Here is a 19,438-nt window from a genome sequence, read left to right on the forward strand (position 1 = left end):
CCCAGATTGGTGCCTGACACATAGTTTGTGCTCCATAGATGCTGCTCACCGTTGGGTGAACTTGAGCCCTGGTTGGCCACGGAAGGAACTTGAATTTTTTTCTGGCCACTGCAATCGGCAATAGGAGGGTTTAAGCAGAAGTGTGATGCGAGCGGATTTATGCTTTAGGAAGAACCCTGCCTGCCATGTGGAAGATGGACTGGGGTGGAGGCGGTACACCCAGGAGCAGGCAGGGATCCTGGCCATTTTCATTCCCTGGGAGGTCCTGGAGCAGCGCTTCCCACAGGACTTTCTGCCAGGGTGGAGATGTTCTGTACCCGTGCTGTCCGGGAAAGTGACCACCGGCCACCTGTGGCCACTGAGCACTGCAGCCCGGCTCGTGTGACTGAGGAGCTGGGTGTTAAATTTCACTTTATTTTGATTCATGGAAATTTAAATTGCAACATGTGGCTAGAGGCTCCGTATGAACACTGCAGTTCTAGAATCTTGGACAAGGGTGGGAACAGGGCAGCCAGGGAAGGAGGCCACACTTGGATGCATTTGGGAGAGGGACCCCAGAGACTTGGATTCGGGCGGAGGGAGGGAGGCTTTGGCCTGAGCGTCAGACAGGGAGGGCTTAGCGGGGGAGCTGTGGACGGGAAGGGCACTTCTGTTCTATTGCGTGGGTCTGGAGCACCTGCAGGGAGAGGGCTGGTCTGCACAGAGGAATGCGAATCACCTGCCGGGAGACGCACTTTAACCAGAGGAACAGCCGAGAGAGATTGGAGGGAGAAAGCCCGGCTGGAGCTGCGAGAGGCTGGGTCCTCCCTGACGCCTGCCCCCCGGGTCTGGATTCCACTCACTGTTACTAGGGGAAGAGGGGCTGGGCTCCCAAGGTTAAGTCCAGAGGCGGAGAGCTAATGCCTATCCTGCCCCCTGGGCTGTGGCCTGTCAAGTGCATCCTTGCTACGGATGGTGGCCCACGAGCTTCAAAACCCAGCTGGGGGAGAGCAGACTTTCTCCCACAAATACTCCAGGAAAAGCAGCTGATGAGAAGCCAGTCTGACCGGAGGCTGGGATTTTACTGGTGATTAAGTTGGGGTCATGGAAAGATGCAAATCGGCTGGATTTCTGAGCCTCTGTCGCTGTCCTGTGGGGTCAGAGAGCATGTCTGTGGCAGCCGGTGAAAGCTTTGAAGATATCTAGACTGACTGACACAGGGGGATGAGCAGAGGGGAAAAACCCCTCATAAAAAAAAGTTTTCTTCATGCTGTTTTCTGAACCCACTTCAACACCTGTTCTTAAATGTTGAGGGTTTCTGTTAAGCCCTGAGTCCAATGTTTTAGGCATTTTGGTCTTGACTGTTGAGTTCCAAGTGGCCTCTGGACCCTGAGCTACGGCTTGTATCCCAAGGTCCTTGTTAAGGACCTCCTGGCAGCCGGTCAAGGGGCTCTAACTTTGAAAACAGAGCAACACTCTTACCTGCCACGTACACGTGAATGGAGCCTGGCGTGTGGGGATGGGGTGACCTGGAGCCCAGCCCTTTTACCCCCAGCCCTCCGCACCCCCTCCCTGCCCCCAGCTCTGCTGCTCACACACGTGCAGTTCAAGCAAGCAGCGATTTCATTAACAAGCAGGACATAAACGAACGTTCTTGGTCCAAATAAGTGGGTAGAATGGGTGGTACAGGGTTACGTGGGATTCTGTTACTGACTTGGTGAATTGTCACTCCCAGGTTAGGAGCGGGGACCTGAAAGGGACACCCGAGTCCCCAACTTGAGAATGTGGACTCCATTTTCCGGTCCCTCGACAGGCCCAGCAGAGGGCAGGCTGGCCCTGGGAATGCGCTGGAGGCGGCTCCAAATGGGAGGCGCCGGCTTCCCAAGCAGGAGCCCGTGGAAGCCTGAATCTGTTACTCCCTCCAAAGTCTCTCTCCCCACTGGGCCCTGCCAGGACCCAAGTTACTCCCCATCAAAGGTCTTTTACCTCTGGGAGTTCTCAGCCAGGTCCCCCTCCCTTCCTACACTGCCCTGCCCTGCTCCATCAATAACAATGTCCTGGTTCACCTGTCTCCTGGGGGCTGGGGTTCTGGGCGCTTGGAGTCCAGGTCTTGAGAGAGGGCTGGCTCCCTCCCTCCTTGCTGCTGCTTTAGTAGGGCCAGCTCACTTGGAGCCAGCTCTGGGCCTGCTGAGCCCACATGGCAGCCCTGGGCCATCTCCCAGCCCACCTCAGCTCCCCGCCTTCCTGCCCAGAGAGCCCGGCCCAGAGGAGAGGAACCTGCATTCTAGACCAGCCCGGGCTCTCCCAGGTAGTGCCAAGTGACCTTGGCTCTCCACACCTTGTTTTTTCATCTGTAAAATGGGACTCAGTGGGTTCAATTTGGAGAACTGTTGAAGAAGAGTGTCTGAGATAGATACTTGATAGATGATAGGCGATAGAGATGATACACATAATTTTCTTATGCTGTGGGGCACTTTGTTTTTCCACCTGAAACCTTCAGTGACCTCAGTGTCCTGAGGCCAAGTGTCTGCGGCCTGAGGGGCCGCCCCTCACCCATCAGAAACCCGCTTGCGTCCGAGCTTTGTCAGCAGGCGGGGCCGGCAGCCGTCGCCCTCCTGGATCTCTCGGCTTCTGCGGCCCTCGCCCCGTGCTCTATGTGCTTTGGAAGAGACATGAAACTGCAGAGTGCTGTGGAAGGAAAGGGCATTGAGTTTTCCAGCCCTTTCTTTTAAATCCTTAGAGGCTGAGTTTCAGGGCCAGGCTGAAGAAGTAAGGAAACCCTGAAATTCTATATAGGTCTGGATCATTCCAGAAGCCCCCAGAGATATGCAAGACTGCAGAGAGCTACCAGGAGCTGCAAAGCCTCCTCACGGCCCTCCCTGGCGCCTGGGCACAGGTGGCGGCTGCTGAGGCCGGATTCGCCTGGGCACAGGTGGCGGCTGCTGAGGCCGGATTCGCGTGTGGCTGGAGGAAGGGGGAGGAGTGCAGAGGACGCAGCACCGCCCAGGGCATGCTCATGTCCACCGTTTGGATCACAGCACAGGAGATCGGCCCCTTCACGAGGCTTAGCCCCAGCCCCGAGTTTGCTCCCCAGGTCACCCCAGGCCCCCGCCCCACCCCAGCCCATCCCGCAGGCCATTCCTTCCGACAAAGTCCCCTGGGAATGGCTTTCTTTCCAGCTTCAACAGCATGGTCGGCTTCTGTGGCTTAATAGGATGTGTGCCTTGTGTGAATTCCCATACAAAACCTCTTTGGGCTCATCATCTTCATTTTGTTGGGTTTCCTCTGACTATGTAATCAGTTGAAATGTTAATTCTAAAAAGATGGCCCGGCGCACAGAGCTGGAGGTGATTTGGTCTGGCTCCTTCATAAACAAGGAGGAAGAGGGCCCAAGGAGTGACTTGCCCTAGGTCGCCAACCCCTGGCAGAGTGGGAGGGTGGGGGCTTAAATCCGGGTCTCCCGAGCCCCTTCCTCGGTCCCCAGGGCTTTCTTCTATGCCGCTGCTGACTCAGCTTGCATTTCCAGCACTGATTTCCCTGCAAGTAGCAAAGCACTAGAATGACCCAGGAACTCAGGAGGCCCCAGCAGGAGCTTGGGCCTTCTTGGAAAGGAGGTCTGGAGTGGCGTGCACCCACTGTTTGCTGCAGGTGTGGGACAAGGGGAGGGGGCAAGGAGCTCTTTCTTTCCTGCTTCAATCATTCACTGAGTGGGGATCGCAGCATCCCTGACCCCCCTGGGGGTATGGGTGACATCGGGGCTCTGCTGTCACAGAGGCTGCCTTCAGACTGGAAAGGGGAGGGGCGCTGGCGGCCAGTGCCCCCGCAGGAAGGTGGCCACGCTGGCCCATCCAGGACGGGGGACCAGGAAAGCAGCACTCATGGCTATGCCCGGGGCCCTTGGGCAGATCAGAGCCTTGGTTTTCCCATCTGCACACAGAAGGGGGGGAGGGGCACAATGCTAACAGTTTATTTCACAGTGTTGTAAGGATAACATGGAATCTCTGAGAGCCTTTACCAGCAAGAAAGGTCAAAGAGGAGCTAACAATGACTATCATGACCCAAGCGCACAGGTCCTGTGGGTTTGGCTGGTGGGAGTGGGGAATGAAAGAGCCATGTCACCAGTGTTAAAGTATCAAACAAGGAGGCTGCTAGGCTGGGTGGCTCTGACACATTGGTAGCTTCCTCAAGCTAACCCAAACCGAAGCTGAGTCAGTGCGCTCGCTCGGAGAAAACGAAGCTTGAGAACAGTGGATCACGGGCAACTAGCTTTCCCCCAGGAAGGCAGCCACTTAAGCTATAGCCAGTCAGGGGCGCCTGGGTGGCTCAGCCGTTGAGTGTCTGCCTTCAGCTCAGGTCATGGTCCCGGGGTCCTGGGATCGAGCCCCGCATCGGGCTGAGCCCCGCATCGGGCTCCCTGCTCCGCGGGAAGTCTGCTTCTCCCTCTCCCACTCCCCCTGCTTGTGTTCCCTCTCTCGCTGTGTCTCTGTCAAATAAATAAATAAAATCTTAAAAAAAAAAAGCTATAGCCAATCAAATACATTTCCTTGCTTTGTTCAGCGTCTTCTGTAAAAACTTCTCCCCAGCTCCTGTCAGTGAAGTATTCCTAACCTTTGGATTCAAATCAATGTATGTTCAAACAAACGTACCTCAGTTTATCTTTTTACCACTAAGCACGTTGCACAGCATGCCACCGTCAGCCTCCTGCAGTCCCTGAAGGGAGAGCAGGTCTCCAGGGGGAGACAGGAGGGGGCGCCCAGGCAAGTGGCTCAGGGACTGAGAAGGTTTTCGGCCCCCTGTGCCCAATGCCCTCGAAAACCTGCTCTTTCCCCGGGGGCAGCTGTAGCTAGCGGCCCGAGGGGGCCCCTCACACCCCAGGGCCCCCCTAGCATCATGAAGGATGGGAGATGGGCAGACCTGCCCCTTCCTCCCAAAATGAATCAGACCATTTCTCGTCACCGAGGGCCTGCAGGTCTGGCTGGGGAGTGGAATCCAAGTTTCTGAGGGGGGAGGCTTCTAGGTTCAGGGTAAACTGAGCCCGGCCACTGCTGAGGCTCAGGGAGAACAGGCTCAGCCTCACGCGGAGGCTCTGTGTGGTGAGAATGTGGGGATTTGGGCACCGGGTGTGAGTAGTGGCTAGTAAATACCCACGGCCTTTCGAAGAAGGTCGGTGCTAATCTTGGAGATGCAGGGTGTGCAGGGTCCAGCGTCGACACGCAAACCATGCCCCTCAACACTGCATTTACTTCAGTCTGTTCAGTGCAAGCCATGGAAGGTCAGAGTGCCTGATAGTGGGCGGTCGGTCTCCCTCCCTTAACAGCTGGCCCAGGTGGCGCGGGTGCGCAAATGCGCACATGCGTGTGTGTGTGTGTGTGTGTGTGTGTGTGTGTGTGTGTGTGTATTTTGGGTGGCAATGCTTCCCAGACTGGGCTTGGAGCACATGGGATCGTTCCAAGTTTAGAAAGCAAATGTGTGAAGGATGAAGGGGGCGCTGCCAGAAGGCGTGGTCTGGTGCATCTCGGTGCCTCTTCTGGAAATTAAGGAAGAAGAGTTCTAGTCCGAGTCCTCCTGCCACCGGCCGTGTGGTCTCGGAGAGGCACTTCCCTCCTGGGGCTGCCACTTCTCATCTGTTATCATTCATCACAGCCACGGCAAAGACTCTCCCAGGGGTGTGTTTTGGGGTGAGGAGGGACCCCCATCTTCTTAGGGGTTGGATGGGGTTGGGAGATGGCAGGGGAGACTGGGAGTCTCAGGCTTATTCTTCCGGGAGCACAGAGTGAAGGCGCCTCCGGCTGTAGGCTCCCGCCTACCTGCCGTCCTCCCACGGGTCTCAGAAAGTTTGCATTTGGCACAAGGATTCTGCAGCTCCATATCATTTGGACATCTTTGCATCTACAGCTCGAACATTCAATGATTCTGTGGCAAGTCCTCCTTCTAGGATACCAACCATGTTGGTTTTCCCAGGACTGCGGCTTCGGTACTGAAACCCGGAATGTTCTAGATAAGTTAGGCCAGTTGGCCACCCTATCATGTCCTTACTGAAGCAGCTTATCTTTGGGGAAGGGAAAGACACACCATTTAGAAAGCCTCCTTGATGCCCATGTGCCAAGAAAAATGGGATCAGTAACCCAATCCAGTAGTAACACTGGATGGGAAGGGGAGGGAAGCTCATCCCATCTGTTTCTGAAATAGTAGCTTTTATTTTAACTTGCAAAACACAGAGGGAAAGCAGCTGGAGCCCATGTTGGTGTGACTGATGGGAGCGGAGGGGAAGGGGGCACTTTTAAAAAGGAGAAGAATTTCACAGTGAATCTCTTAATCTGTTTCACAAAGAGACTCATAAAACCTTAATATAGCCCCAGGGCTGTCATATTTATCGGTGCGCAGCAAGCAGCCGCAGCGCTTGGACCGAGCCCAGAGAGCCTGCAGCCATGCCCCGGGGTGGGGTGCAGCCCACAGCAGCAGAGCCCCCGCTGAGCTGGGTACAAGTGGCACAGCAGGCCCCACACTCCGAGGAGGCCGAGCTAGGACCCCATCTGAGGTCCCACGTCTCTCACTCTGTCTAAGAGCTTGATCATGCCCAGCCCTGCCCCAGGGAGGAGGTGGAGCCCAGGCCCTGGGAAACCCTGGAGCATATCACTCCCCAAGCGCAGACCACATCTACGCAGCGTGAGTTCACGAGCACGGTGGACACACTTGAGGCATCGGGTATGGCTGGAGGTAGCTGAGAAGGAAGGGGGGCTGGCTCAGGGATCAGGGAGGCTCCCGTGGCTTCCTGGGGAGGGGCCCCGGGCTGGGCTCCAGAGCATCTGGGAAGGCAGGAGGGAGGGCGCTGAGGGCCGTGCAGGCTGGGGGTGGCCTGGGGAGGGCAGGAAGGGGCGGGCACCCAAAGTTAGGATGAGAGATGAACTCCACCCTCGTCCTGGCCTTGGGGACAAGAAGAAGAAAAGCAAAGCAAAGCCTGTCCTTCCAAAGGGCTTACCGTCTAGACTCCACCTGAGGGAGATGAGCTTAGAAACCCGTGCAGGAGCAGAGGGCGAGCCAGGACCACGGGCCAGTCTGAGCCAGTGGTGGCCGGATGCTCCAACAGAACTGGGATGAGCCATGGCCATGGGCGCACCTTCCAGATCCTGTTCTCCCCTCTTTCTGCTCTGCTCTATCACTGGCCCAGGAATCTGGGAATTTTTATCTCTTTCACGCTTTAAAGAAGTAACTTCCAAACAGTGGTCTATGTGGGAACAATGAAGAATCAAGCGTTTCCTGCTCAACGGCAAAATGTGAAAAATAGAGAAAATATGAGTTTTTCATAAAGCTGAGTTTTTCCACCTTATAGGCGCGCCCTCTGCACGGAGAGCACACTGTCCTTCCTCCGTTGCTGTTTGATGGGCATCAGTTAGTGGAATTGTGGTGATGGGATGGGGCTCTGGTCGTTCTGGCTCTGCTTTGTTTAGTATATTTGTTTGTTTTAAGCTAGCAACCCAGTATCAGTCCCTGATTCAACTTAAAATGAAAAGTAATTTCAGATTCCTGAAATCCTCAAGCCTGAGGACCGCTGATTAGACCACCGACTCTCTCCCTGGCTAGAATATATGTCTGTGTAACTTGGAAGTTTGACGTAGGGACATTTGGCATCAAGAAGACAGAAGCGTCTGGACCGTGGGGGACCAAGACCTAACTGACTGTGCCCGAGAGTACGCTGTGTCCACGGGAGAAGCCAGGGCCCATAGAAGGCGAACCCCACAGCTTCCCTCCTGCCTCCTTGGCTCCGCCCCTTGGAAGACATGTGCCTCTGTGGTCATGGAGGGTGGGGACAAAATGGGAGGGGGTTTGGGTGATCCTGCAAGATTAGAACCTACACAATCTTTGCGAAAGTTTGTGAAGGTTTGAAGCAGGTATGGGAAGGGAGAAAGGGGAGGGCAGGCTGGGGGCCAGCCACCCTCACGCCGCACGTTCCGCGGCAGAGGTCCATAGAGAACCCTGGCAGGTTGGAAATATGACAGCGTCATGTACACAAGCCATAGACAAGTCAGAAGAAATCGGAGAAAAAAAGAAAAAAGGGGAAACAGGGGAGACGAAATAGAAAGTTAGAAGATCAAGTTAGAAAGTCTAATATCTGCAGAAGAGAGCCAGAAAGAGCACCCAGTGAAAATGATTAAATTCATCTGCTAATGTGATGTCTTCAGCTGGGTGAAAAGTAAGCGTGTTGAAGCCAAAGCAGAACTCTGAGCCCTCTTGCACCCCACTCCCCGCTTGTAACGCACCCCCTGCTCCCAGACAGGCCTCCCCTGCTGTCCTACGTTAATGACGAGCATGGTCATGGGCTCGGGAGACGGAGCTGGGAGGAGGCAACACCTGGCTTGCCATTATGTTGTCTGTGACTCTCTTCCTAAGTCAGGAGAACTGCTGGAGACGAGGCAGGGCTGACGCCACCCTTCTGGACCCGGGACCCCGGGGAGAGTCATGGCCCCAGGGAAAGACCTGACTTGATTGGGTGAACGGTGCCATTTGCTTCTGTCGTCCCCACCGTTTTCAGCAGAGAGCTGCCCCATCAAGCTGAGTGGCGGGCAGGAAGGAACCAGCCTCAAACTGGAACCAGCCTCAAACCAGCCTCAAACTCAAACGCAAATCTATGCGTAGATTCAGCAAGAAGAAAAGACCAGGAGGAAAGGAATCTTAAGTAAAAGTCAGATGAACAACCTGCCTCCAAAGAGGGCTTGCTCACAGAAGCGAAGGACAAGATCAAACGAGTTGCCCACAGTCCAGCAGAAGCCACAGACACAGCCGTCTGGAGAGTGGGGCTCACCTGAGATCTGGGGATGCTTCCGGGAAGAAGCTCTGGGACAACAGAAAAAGATGAAGGGCAAGTTGGCAGAACGGGGAGACAAGTGGAAAAGAAAAAGAAAACATCACAGGGACGGAAACTATGTGCAAAGCAACAAACCCCCTGAAAACACGAGTTTGATCCAATCATGCAAAACAAACCCGCATGAACAAAGATGCAAACGTGATTGTGGAGATGATTTGTGTGGAAGGCAAAGGATGAGCAGGTGCTTCCGAAGAGGAGAACAGAAGGAACAGAACAGAAAAGACATTCAAGGGAATTACAAGAAGCAAACTTTCCAGAAGAAGGACTTGAATCTTAATTCAACAAAGTACATTGTATCCCAGGAAAGAAAAAATGAACAGAGTGATGAATGCTGAGACATAACTGCGTTTAGCTACTGAACACCATGACGGAGGCAGAATCCTATAAAGAACAAACCCAAACAGGGGCGCCTGGATGGCTCGGTCGGTTAAGTGTCTGCCTTCGGCTCAGGTCATGATCCCAGTGTCCTGGGATCGAGCCCCACATCGGGCTCCCTGCTCAGCGGGGAGCCTGCTTCTCCCTCTGCCTCTGCTTCTCTCTGACAAATAAATAAATAAAATTAAAAAAAAAATGAACAAAGCCAAACAAACTGAAACAAAACAAAGATTCTCCCCCGACATCCCAGTGCCTGTGGATGGTGGCCAAGGTCTACAGAGTGTGGAGAGAAGAGGAGAGAGACCTAGTATCCCTGGGATGCCAAAGGTAGCAGTGGCAGACGGTTCCAAAAAGCCTTTTTAGGACAGAACCCTGAGAAATCAGACCACACATCTCAGAAACCAGCCACCCTCCTGCTAGAAGGGTTGGTGGTGAGCACTGAGTCTATTCCGTCCTGGAATTAAGACTCTGTAACTCTTGGATTGACGGTATGGGACAGGACGTCGGCTTCGCAGAGCTGGCCAGCATGAGTAATGATGCCAGTAACCGAACTGGGGGGGGTGGGGGGGAGGGCGAGAGGCACTATTTCCCTCACCTTTCGCAGCCGGAAAGACGAACACACCTGAACACACAGTCATCTCAAAATATCATAGCCCCAAGCTCTTATTATTTGTATACTCTTTCCCTCCCTGAACTTTATTTTTTTTTTAAAGATTTTATTTATTTATTTGAGAGAGAGAGAATGAGAGAGAGAGAGTACATGAGAGGGAAGAGGGTCAGAGGGAGAAGCAGACTCCCCGCCGAGCAGGGAGCCCGATGTGGGACTCGATCCCGGGACTCCAGGATCATGACCTGAGCCGAAGGCAGTCGCTTAACCAACTGAGCCACCCAGGCGCCCCTCCCTCCCTGAACTTTAAAGAGATCTTTTGGTCCTTCTTATATTGCATTTTTGCGATTTTTTTTTTTTTAATGAGCATGATTTTTTTTAATCAAAAAAAAGGTCGTTATCCTGAAAACATTTCTTTTTGAGTTTTCTCTTTTCCATCTGGTTTGTTTCATTTAAAAGAAGGAGAAGGAGAAGGAAGAAGGAGAAGGAAGAAGGAGAAGGAAGAAGGAAGAAGAAGAAGGAAGAAGAAGGAGAAGAAGAAGGAAGGAGAAGAAGAAGAAGAAGAAGAAGAAGAAGAAGAAGAAGAAGAAGAAGAAGGAGAAGAAGGAGAAGAAGGAGAAGAAGGAGAGGGAGAGGGGAGGGGGAGGGGAGGGGAGGGGAGGGGGAGAGGGAGAGGGAGAAGGAGAAGGAGAAGGAGGAGGAGGAGGAGGAGGAGGAGGAGGAGGAGGAGGAGGAGGAGGAGGAGGAGGAGGAGGAGGAAGGAGGAGGAGGAGGAAGAAGAGGAGGAGGAGGAAGGAGGAAGAGGGAGGAGGAGGAGGAGGAAGGAGGAGGAGGAGGAGGAGGAAGAAGGAAGAAGAAGGAATTCCCATGCCTTCGAAAGGCAGCTATCCTGACTCAACATCCCCAGGGCGAGGAAGGAGCTGAGGCAGTTGCGGGCCAGAACCTGGGAAGGGTAGGTGCGGGTCTCCCTGCTTCCTGCTGAGCGGCGCCAGGCTGAGAGGCTCTGGGAGCCCCTGGCTCTTGGAGAAAGTGTCCGTGGCCAGCAGGGGGCTTGAGGGGGTGCCCTGTGCTGGGGATGGGTCCTGCTTTGTAGGACAGAGCCCTGGGAGGCAGGCAAAGAATATGATTGCCCAAAGCCAATCTGGAAGGAGATGACTGGGGGCTCCCCTTCTCCCTCCTAGCCCCCTACCCGCCCCCCCGTCTTTATCTGGGGTTTGGAGTCAGACTCTCCCAGAACAGCAATCTGGCCTTCTGCTTTGTCTTTCCCCGGTCGTGAACTGTGCCCTGTCCCAAGCAGGAGCTTGAGCAGAGAGAAACTGGGTTATGCACGTGGGGGGAGGCAGAGACAGGGGGCACCATGCATGCATCCTTGTATTTGTGCCTTGAGCGGCCCCTCCCTGCAGGCTCGCACAGTGTCCCAGACACAGAGGTGGTCTGACACTCTCAGGCCTCTTGGCGTCTTTGTCCAGCGTGAGGAGACCACCGAGGAAACCGTCACAGAAGGCTCAGGGCCCTAAGGGAGTTGCAGGGGGCGGGCTGTGTGCCAGGCACCACCCGAAAAGTGGGCACAATGGTGGCTCCAGGCTGGGAAGAGGGTTGCTTTTTGGAGGAGGGCCTTCTCTGGTGGGCCTCAGAGGGTGACAGTGGAGTGGCTCATGTGGGGTGTCCTCCTGGCTCTTCGCTGGCAGAAGCTCCCCTTTCCTTCGCTGCCCGTGTCTTCTGGCCTCCAGGCCTTGCTGACTGATCCGGGGGTGGGGGGGGCGCACCTGACCTGCTTGGCCCAATCAGAACGGAACAGCGCCAGATTGCTTGCTTCAGATCCCTGCTCCCTGACCGATGGGTTGGGTGAGCTAGCACCCACTCTGTGCCTCTGTCTCTCAACATGAAGTGGAGCCAAGTGCACCCACCACACCGGCTTGTGGGATCCCCCGCTGAAAAGCATGTGGCACTGTGCCAGGTGCCTGGTGTGTGGCGGCACAGTTGTACCCAGGAGATGGGAGGTGTCTTGGGTCTCCAAGGGCACAGCTGGCTGTGGTTCTGGTCCTTCCAAAAGGCTGACTTTTCTCTCGTTCTTGGAGTTCATAATCCAACCTGTGTTTTTATGATCAATTCTCCTTTTTGCTAGCATGGTGGTGTTGGGGGTGGTGGTGTTCTGTTACTCGCAATGGTGTCCCGGGGCGGGGGCGGGGGGCAGGGATGTGCAGATGGGGTGGGCTGGGGGATGCCTTCTAGGGCCTGATGGACAGGAGCAGAGCTAAGCAAGCTTGGGCTCATGCCATTCACCGGGAGCACAGAGTCTTAGAAGGGGCAGCATCAGCTGGGCGGGAGGGCGACCCGGGACCAGGCTGTAGGGGATCGAGGTGGCAGCCAGGAAGCTGAGTGTGGGCCTTGGCACATCGTAGGCACGCAAGAGGAATTAGCTTTCACCTCCTTGCCGCCTGACACTAGCGAGCCACTGCCCCCCCCCCCCCCCAGATCAGCCTGTTCTGTAAGGGGGCGGTTGAACTAGAGGATCTCCCAGACCCCTTCCAGCCCAAGAAGCTGAGTTCTCTGGGCTAAGTGATGTGCGATTTGTGAAATGTAATAATACGGCTTATGCTGATGTAGGCACCCTTCAGACCCCCACGCCGGCTTCATCCCACCCAACCCTCACATCCTAGCTCTCTGTGGATAGACGGGGACGTCGAGGCTGGAGAGGTGCCCACCTGCCAAACAGTAAGTGGCCGAGACACTTGTACCTGGCTTTTCTGACTCCAAATACCTTTCGTTCAATCAGTATATTGTTCCTGCGTATTGGTGGCCTATTTAAATAATGCTTTTTTCCCCCTTCTAACTGGTGAGTAACAAAATCCCCGAAGGGAAGAATCAGTCGGTGCACAGAGAAAGGACAGTGGGCAGGGAGGGAAAGAATAAAGGGTCGTCGGGGAAGAGCTGTGCCAGAGCCGTTTCCCCTTAATTGAGAAAGTGTTTGGAAAATACCCGCTTTCCTGCATAATGAAAGACTGGAGAAACCAGCTTATTTTAAGATACCATGAGCTAATGCATATGCATGTGAACACTGATGTGCAAGCTTGTGTGATGTCTGCCTTCTCATTTGTTTTCTCCGGATGTGTCTGCATTCAATATACATAACAAAATGCCTCCATTGTGGTCTGTTTCTCGTTTAAAGAAAGAAAGCTCAAGATTTAGAAACGCAGTATAGACCCAAACGCTTTTAACTCATCCGCGTCATTAAAAAACAAAACAAAATAAAATAAAATAAAATAAGGCACCTGGTTTCCTGAAAAAGAGGTTTCGCAACGGTCCGGGTAGGCTGCCTCTGTGTGCAGCCCACCCTCCCCCAGCGGGTTGTTATTACTTGCCCCACAGAGCCTCCCTGGCCTGAACTTTCAAGTCAGTATTTGCTGTGTGGACACACAAGCAAAGAGCTCTCCCTTTAGAGAGAATCCAATTATCTGACCTTTTGTATCAAAGACCCATCTGGAGAATTTTAATCATTCCAGCAGAATGGAAGATTCCGGTGGCTCCCGGTTGGTCTCTGTGACTGCATTTTAAATCTCCATGATTATGCGGTTTTATTATCTCTCTAGGTAAACAAGGACGCTCTCTCCGAGATGCTCATTGCCAGGGCGTGTGGGCCAAGCGCCCTGTGGTCTTAGGAGGGGATGTTGTGTCTCCAGCTGAGATGGGTTCTGCATTGTATTTTAAGGGGATTAAATCGCATACATGCCCTTGGTTCTTTGGGCCCCGTTAGTATTGCTGACCTGGCTGGCTTAGATCCTAGGCCGGCACTGTCGCCGCCTGGCCGCGGCGCTGCTTGCGGTGAGCAACGCCCTCCCCAGGCACTTTCACCAGGCTGAATTAGCAGGTGTCTTGCCAGCCCTGGGGTGAGCAGGGGATGGTGGCCATGGTCCAGGAAAGGCTTGGGTGGAGAGGAGAGGTGTGGTAGGGAGGGGATGGGGACAGTGAGTATTTTCAACAGCGACCTGCCCAATTTCCTCCGGTTCCGGCGACCCTGCTCTACTAAGGGAAATGAGCTCTATCCTAGTGGCAGTGGGAAGGTTCCAAAGGGCTGTGAGCAGGAGAGCACGGGATTATAAACGTGGCTGTGGGGAGTGGGTTGGAGGAGGAAGGAGAGGAGGCAGAAGCAGCAGCTGGAGGTGACGGGTCTGCTCTAAGGCTGTGCTGGGGAGAAGGGTGAGGGAGATGTGTTGTGTGTTGGGAGAGAAGGGGGGTGTGTTCTGCAGGGCTTGGAGCTGGAAAGCAGCAGCGCGCTGAAGACAGAAAATGCCCAAGCCATTGTAAACACCTTCAATGAATAACAACAGTCTTGTAAAATTAGCTTCCATTTGTCATTGCTTATGCACAGAAACTTTCCAGGATTTTTCTCCTCCACAGTTTTAGTGATGCTTGAAAAATTATTTTGCTTGTTGCAGATAATATGCACACTCAGAGGCAGTTCCTTGTTTCACTATCTCTTCTGTACTGATGTTCCACACCTTTTCTCTCTCTTTCTTTTTTGGAGAGACAGAGAGAGAGAGAGAGAGTGTGTACACATGTGTATGTGGGTGGTGGGGTGGGGAGGGGAAGAGGGAGAGAGAGCGAGATCCCAAGTAGGCTCCGTGCTCAGCGTGGAGCCTGATGCAGGGCTCGATCCCACGACCCTGAGATCATGACCTGAGCCAAAATCGGGAGTGGGACGCTTAACCTACTGCGCCACCCAGGTGCCCCAATACCTTTTCTCTTTTATGACTTAAAGAACGCATTTGATTCGTACAGTTCTCCCACCGCCTTAGTTCTGGATAAATGGAAAAGCTTGGATGCTTGAGATGGAAAAGCAGCAGTGCATCCAGCCCCAAGTTTGCGTCCATACCCTCCCCAGTTAGTGCTTGCAGCGATGTGGCCTCAGCCGTGGCCGAGCACCCCCAGCAGAGTTTGCTAGAGGCTGACCCCACCCCACGGCTCAGCCCCTCACCCTCAACACCGAACGGTTGCAATCCCCTCACCTCCTTTCTGCCTCCACGGCTGCCCTGAAAACAATCCGTCCTGCTTGGTTGTGTCCCAGCTGCTGTGTTCTGCATAATAGAGGAACTGGAGTTCCTCGAGGTAGGGGTGAGGCAGAGGGAGGAGCGGTGGAGGGGAAGAGAGGACCCAGGGACACATGGGGAAGATGAGAGAGTTTCTGGGGGGAGAAAGAGTTCCAGTGGCGGCGTGGCCAGAGACCCAGCACGCGATTCGGATGGAACTATCTGCACAAATTTTGTGTGGGCCGGCTGTTCTAACAGCAAAATCCACCCAAGTCGTGTTTCGAACCAGGGCTGTTCACTTGTTGCTCTCAGAACAGCCTGGGGGTTGGCTCCCCTGCACAGTCGCTCAGGGACCAGGGCCCCCCTGCCCCTCTCGGTCCTCATGCGCATCGGTCAGCGGGAAGGGAGGGGACCCAGAGCGGGACCTGGGCGGGGCTCTTACAGCTCAGTCCTGGGAAGGGCACCCTCACTTGACTTCACTGAAATATATCTTACATATCATAAAATTTGCCCATTTCAGATGTACAATTCAATGCTTTTTAGTAACTTCGGAACATTTTCATCATCCCCTCCCCCCATAAGATCCCGTGTGCCCATTTACCGTTTCTACTCCATAGATCATTCCTAATTCACTTTTCATCTCTACCGATTTGCCTAGTCGGAACATTTCCTATGAAAAAAAATCATACGACACGTGGTGTCTTTGTCTGGCCTCTTTGAGCACAATGTTTTTGAGGTTCACCCTGACACCGCTTGGGTCAGTCGTTTGTTCCTTTTCAATGCTGAGGAGCATTGTCCTATACGCAGGGATGGTGACAGGTTCCCTCCTGCTCCCCTTCCATTGGCTAGAGCTCGAGTCACATGGCCTAACCGGACCGCAAGGGGAGCTGGGAAAGGTAGTCCGCGTGCCCAAAGGAAGGCAGCCTAGTGTGAGCAGATATACCGGGCACTCCCTCGCTGCCTCCGATTACCCCATTAAAAACCTGTACACATGCAGATGCCACACATGAGTGGTGTGCGTGTGTATCTATAGAAACCACGAAGTCCAGGTCTCAGCTGGCTCCATGAGCAGCACACGGTGTGCATGGCAGGACGTGGGAGGGGACACAAACCATACCTTGAGGGCCAGAGGTGATCTTGGGGACATGAACGTAACTCCTCCCCTGCTCTGCGAGACTGCGGACTTCCACGGACCCTGGAGGAGCGGTTGGTGCAGATCTTACCCAGCTCCTCCCAGGCAGGAAGACGCATGGGTCACAATTAATGGAGTCCTTTCAAATGCACTTGAAACGGTTCTTGAGAGGGACCTGGGGGCGGGGGGTGGCAGTTCTAAAGACATCTCTTTTGTGCTTTCACATTTCCACATCAGCAGCTTCTTGTTGACTCTGCTTAGCTGCTGATGCATATACATCAGCCCCCAGCTCAGAGTCTGGAGGCAGAATTTTAGAAGAAAATATGAACTCTCCTTACACTTGGAATAGTCATCAAGGGGGAAAACGACTTTCAGAAGAAGCGTGGTCTTTGTAGGGGAGGGAAAGAAATTGTACCCTTGGGCCCTTCCCAAAGTCGATGCTGCCGCCAGAAGCTAGGTGGGGCGGGGCGGGGGGGAGAGGGGGAGAAGCTACTGAAGTGCAGCCTGGGAGTTATTTCAGGACACGTCTCACCCTGGCTCTCTTTGATTCCCGGCAGTGTTTTTCACTTAATATTAATCATTTGACCAGAACGGGGATGCTAATTCTTTCATGGACCCGGGGAGCTTTCCGGGCCAGAGAATTCCATCACCTTCCATAAAGGCCCAGCTGCCCATGCCGACCTGCGGGTGGCCAGCTTCTCCTGCCACTGAGGTCCCGCACCTGCTCTGCGGAGCTCACACGCTGGCCTCGGGTGCCTGAGACCCACCAAGCATCTTAATGACAGAAAGAAGTATTGCTCTTTCTTCCCTTCGGAGGTGGGCTGTTGGGAATGTGGCAGAGATCCTGTCTGTTTTCCAGAAGGTAGGGGCGTGGGGGTTATAGAAAATCCTACAAATAACTCTGAGGAGTTATCCGCAGATTTGCTCTGCCCCTTCCAGAAATTCTTGTCCAGCCACAAAGCATCTGGGGACGGTCAAGAGGAAGAGAGAGTGCGGTGGTGTTTTGCCCAAACTTTGCAGTCATTTCTTAGGAAAGCAGCTCCATTTTCTCAAGTCCTGCAAAATGGCAATGTTGAATGCTTGGCTTTCATACCTGGTTCAGTCCCCTTATTTTAATAAGACCCGGGGAGCAGAAGTGAGTGAATCTGTGTCAGAGGTGGAGGTAAAACACTGCAGATCTTGTTCCGTGCTTTGAAAACCTAATTCAGCCCTCCTGGTTCCACTTGACACAAAGGAGAGGTGGGCAGCCAGTATTTGGATGGACTCTGCTCTGTACCAGCGACCGTTTTCGGCATGTTTCCTATGTTCTCAGGTAATCCCCCCAACCCACTAGGTGCACACTATTGTTATTCTCCTTATACGAACTGAGGAAATTGAATTGAGTACCTCTCTGGAGGTCACACAGCAGGCAGGAAAGAGAGCCGGGATTCGAACCTAGGTCCGTCTCATGCCCAAGCCTGGGTTCTTTGCAGCACATCATGGATGAAGGGTTTCTGACTTTCTAACCTCACAGGGCTCCCATATCCTGTGCCAAGCTGTGAAGTATTGCAGGATGGCCCCAGTTAGAAACAGCCACAGGTGACCAAAATGATGGGCTTCTTCATTTTTTTTTTTTTTAAGATTTATGTATTTGAGAGAGAGAGGCCATGCGAGCATGTGCAAGCAGGGGGAGGGGCAGGGGCAGAGGGAGAGAGAGAATCCTCAAGCAGACTCCCTGCTGAACGCGGAGACTGACATGGGGCTCCATCCCAGGACCCTGAGATCACAGCTTGAGCTGAAATCAAGAGTCGGATGCTTCACCGACTGAGCCACGCCAGTGCCCCACGGTGGGCTTCTTTAATTAGAATTTCACAAAGGACCTGCCCCAGCTCTGGAGTCAGAAATGCTTTCCTAGAGTCACCAAGCTCAGAGACCCTTCTCCTCTGTGGGGCAGCAGGGGCTCTGACTCCTCCTCCCTCCAGGACCAAGGCAGGCTGTGTTTGTCTGTGCGGGTGGAGTAACCACAGTGAGCAGCCCCACCATGGCCTTGGCCCTGGACCCGCACTCACTGGGGCTGTCAGCAGTATCTCGGCAACCTGGCTTCAGCCCATTGGCACACGCATACCCCGACATACAGCCAGTGGTGATGCTCTCATGATCCTGCTTGTTATTTTTCTCTGCACTCTGTGGACCTGAAATACAGCCCAAGGGAGCGTCGGGCCTTCCTTGCAACCTACTGGCCACCTGAAACTTGCCTCTTGCAGATCATTCTGAGATGATGCTCGGGTCCACAGAAATCCCTGGGGTGTCACATCCTGGTATTAGTATTATTGTTGTCGTTGTTGTCATCATTTGTGACCATACATCGCTCCACTTTCCAGGAACTCGTACATTCACGTGCTTTACTGTTAAAAAGATCATTTAGTAAAGATTAAAAGCATGAGTCTCAGAAAAATGTGAAGTGAATACAGGCAAGTTTAACTCAACACTTAATGAGGAAACCAAGAGTATGTTACCATCAGTTCAAAGGAAAAGTCAAAGAACACGCAAATATAGAGGCAATCGGGAATGCTGAAGTGAATGTAGAAAGAGATGCAAAGCTGACCAACATCCATGGGGCAATTGTCAATTGCATTCTTACAAACAAAACTCATTTGCACTTCTAGGGATAAGCACCATTTGTATTGTTCTAAGTTTTCTTTAACTTGTAGAGTAGTCAGCTGGCTCAGACAACGAGAGGTGCAGACCCCTAAAAAATCTGATAACCCTGGCTGGGTGCATTAGGCAGGGCGCCAGTAATCCTTTCTCTCTATTTCAAATTCTTGCAAACTTCCCCGACGCCCTTATAAAGGTCTACCCACGTGTGTGCTTGTGAGCCATCATGCCTGCTCCTTCCAGGTTTGCATATTTGCGTTCCCTCAACCTTATCTCAGATGACGCTGGGCGGGGGTAAGTGGCCTGCCCAAGGAAAAGGCTCTTTTCCCCAAGGCTCTCCCCCAAAGGCAGAGGGGGGGTGAAGGACGTCTGAGGTCCCGTCTGTTGCAGGTGCAAAGGTCTTCATTATAGCCTATGTGGATTTTGCATTTTATTCCCTCATTTGTCCATGTTGGGTTAAACATTAAAAGGATGTTTTAAAATTACTCAGTTATGGGTTGAAATGTGTCATCCAGAAAGATATGTTGAAGTCCTGACCCCTACTGATGTAGGAAAGATGTTAGGGTTTGAAGCCAACAGCCAAGAAAGAAATCTTGAGACATCTTCAGTGCAAAAAGGCGGTTTCATTAAAGCCCGGACACAGGACCCGTGGGCAGAAAGCTGCGCTGGGGTCATGAGCAGTGGCCCATTACATACTTTCAAGTTGGGAGGGGGTTAGGGAGAGCGTAAGTCCCTAAGGAATTTTGGAAGCAAGGTTTCCAGGACCTTGAGGGGGCTAGCTATTGTTGGGAAATTGTCCTTTATTACTGTCTAATAAAACC

Source organism: Eumetopias jubatus, unplaced genomic scaffold, assembly GCF_037043125.1.
Source record: "Eumetopias jubatus isolate StellerSeaLion01/CBP00866 unplaced genomic scaffold, mEumJub1_p1.0 scaffold_17, whole genome shotgun sequence".
Taxonomy (NCBI): Eukaryota; Metazoa; Chordata; class Mammalia; order Carnivora; family Otariidae; genus Eumetopias; species Eumetopias jubatus.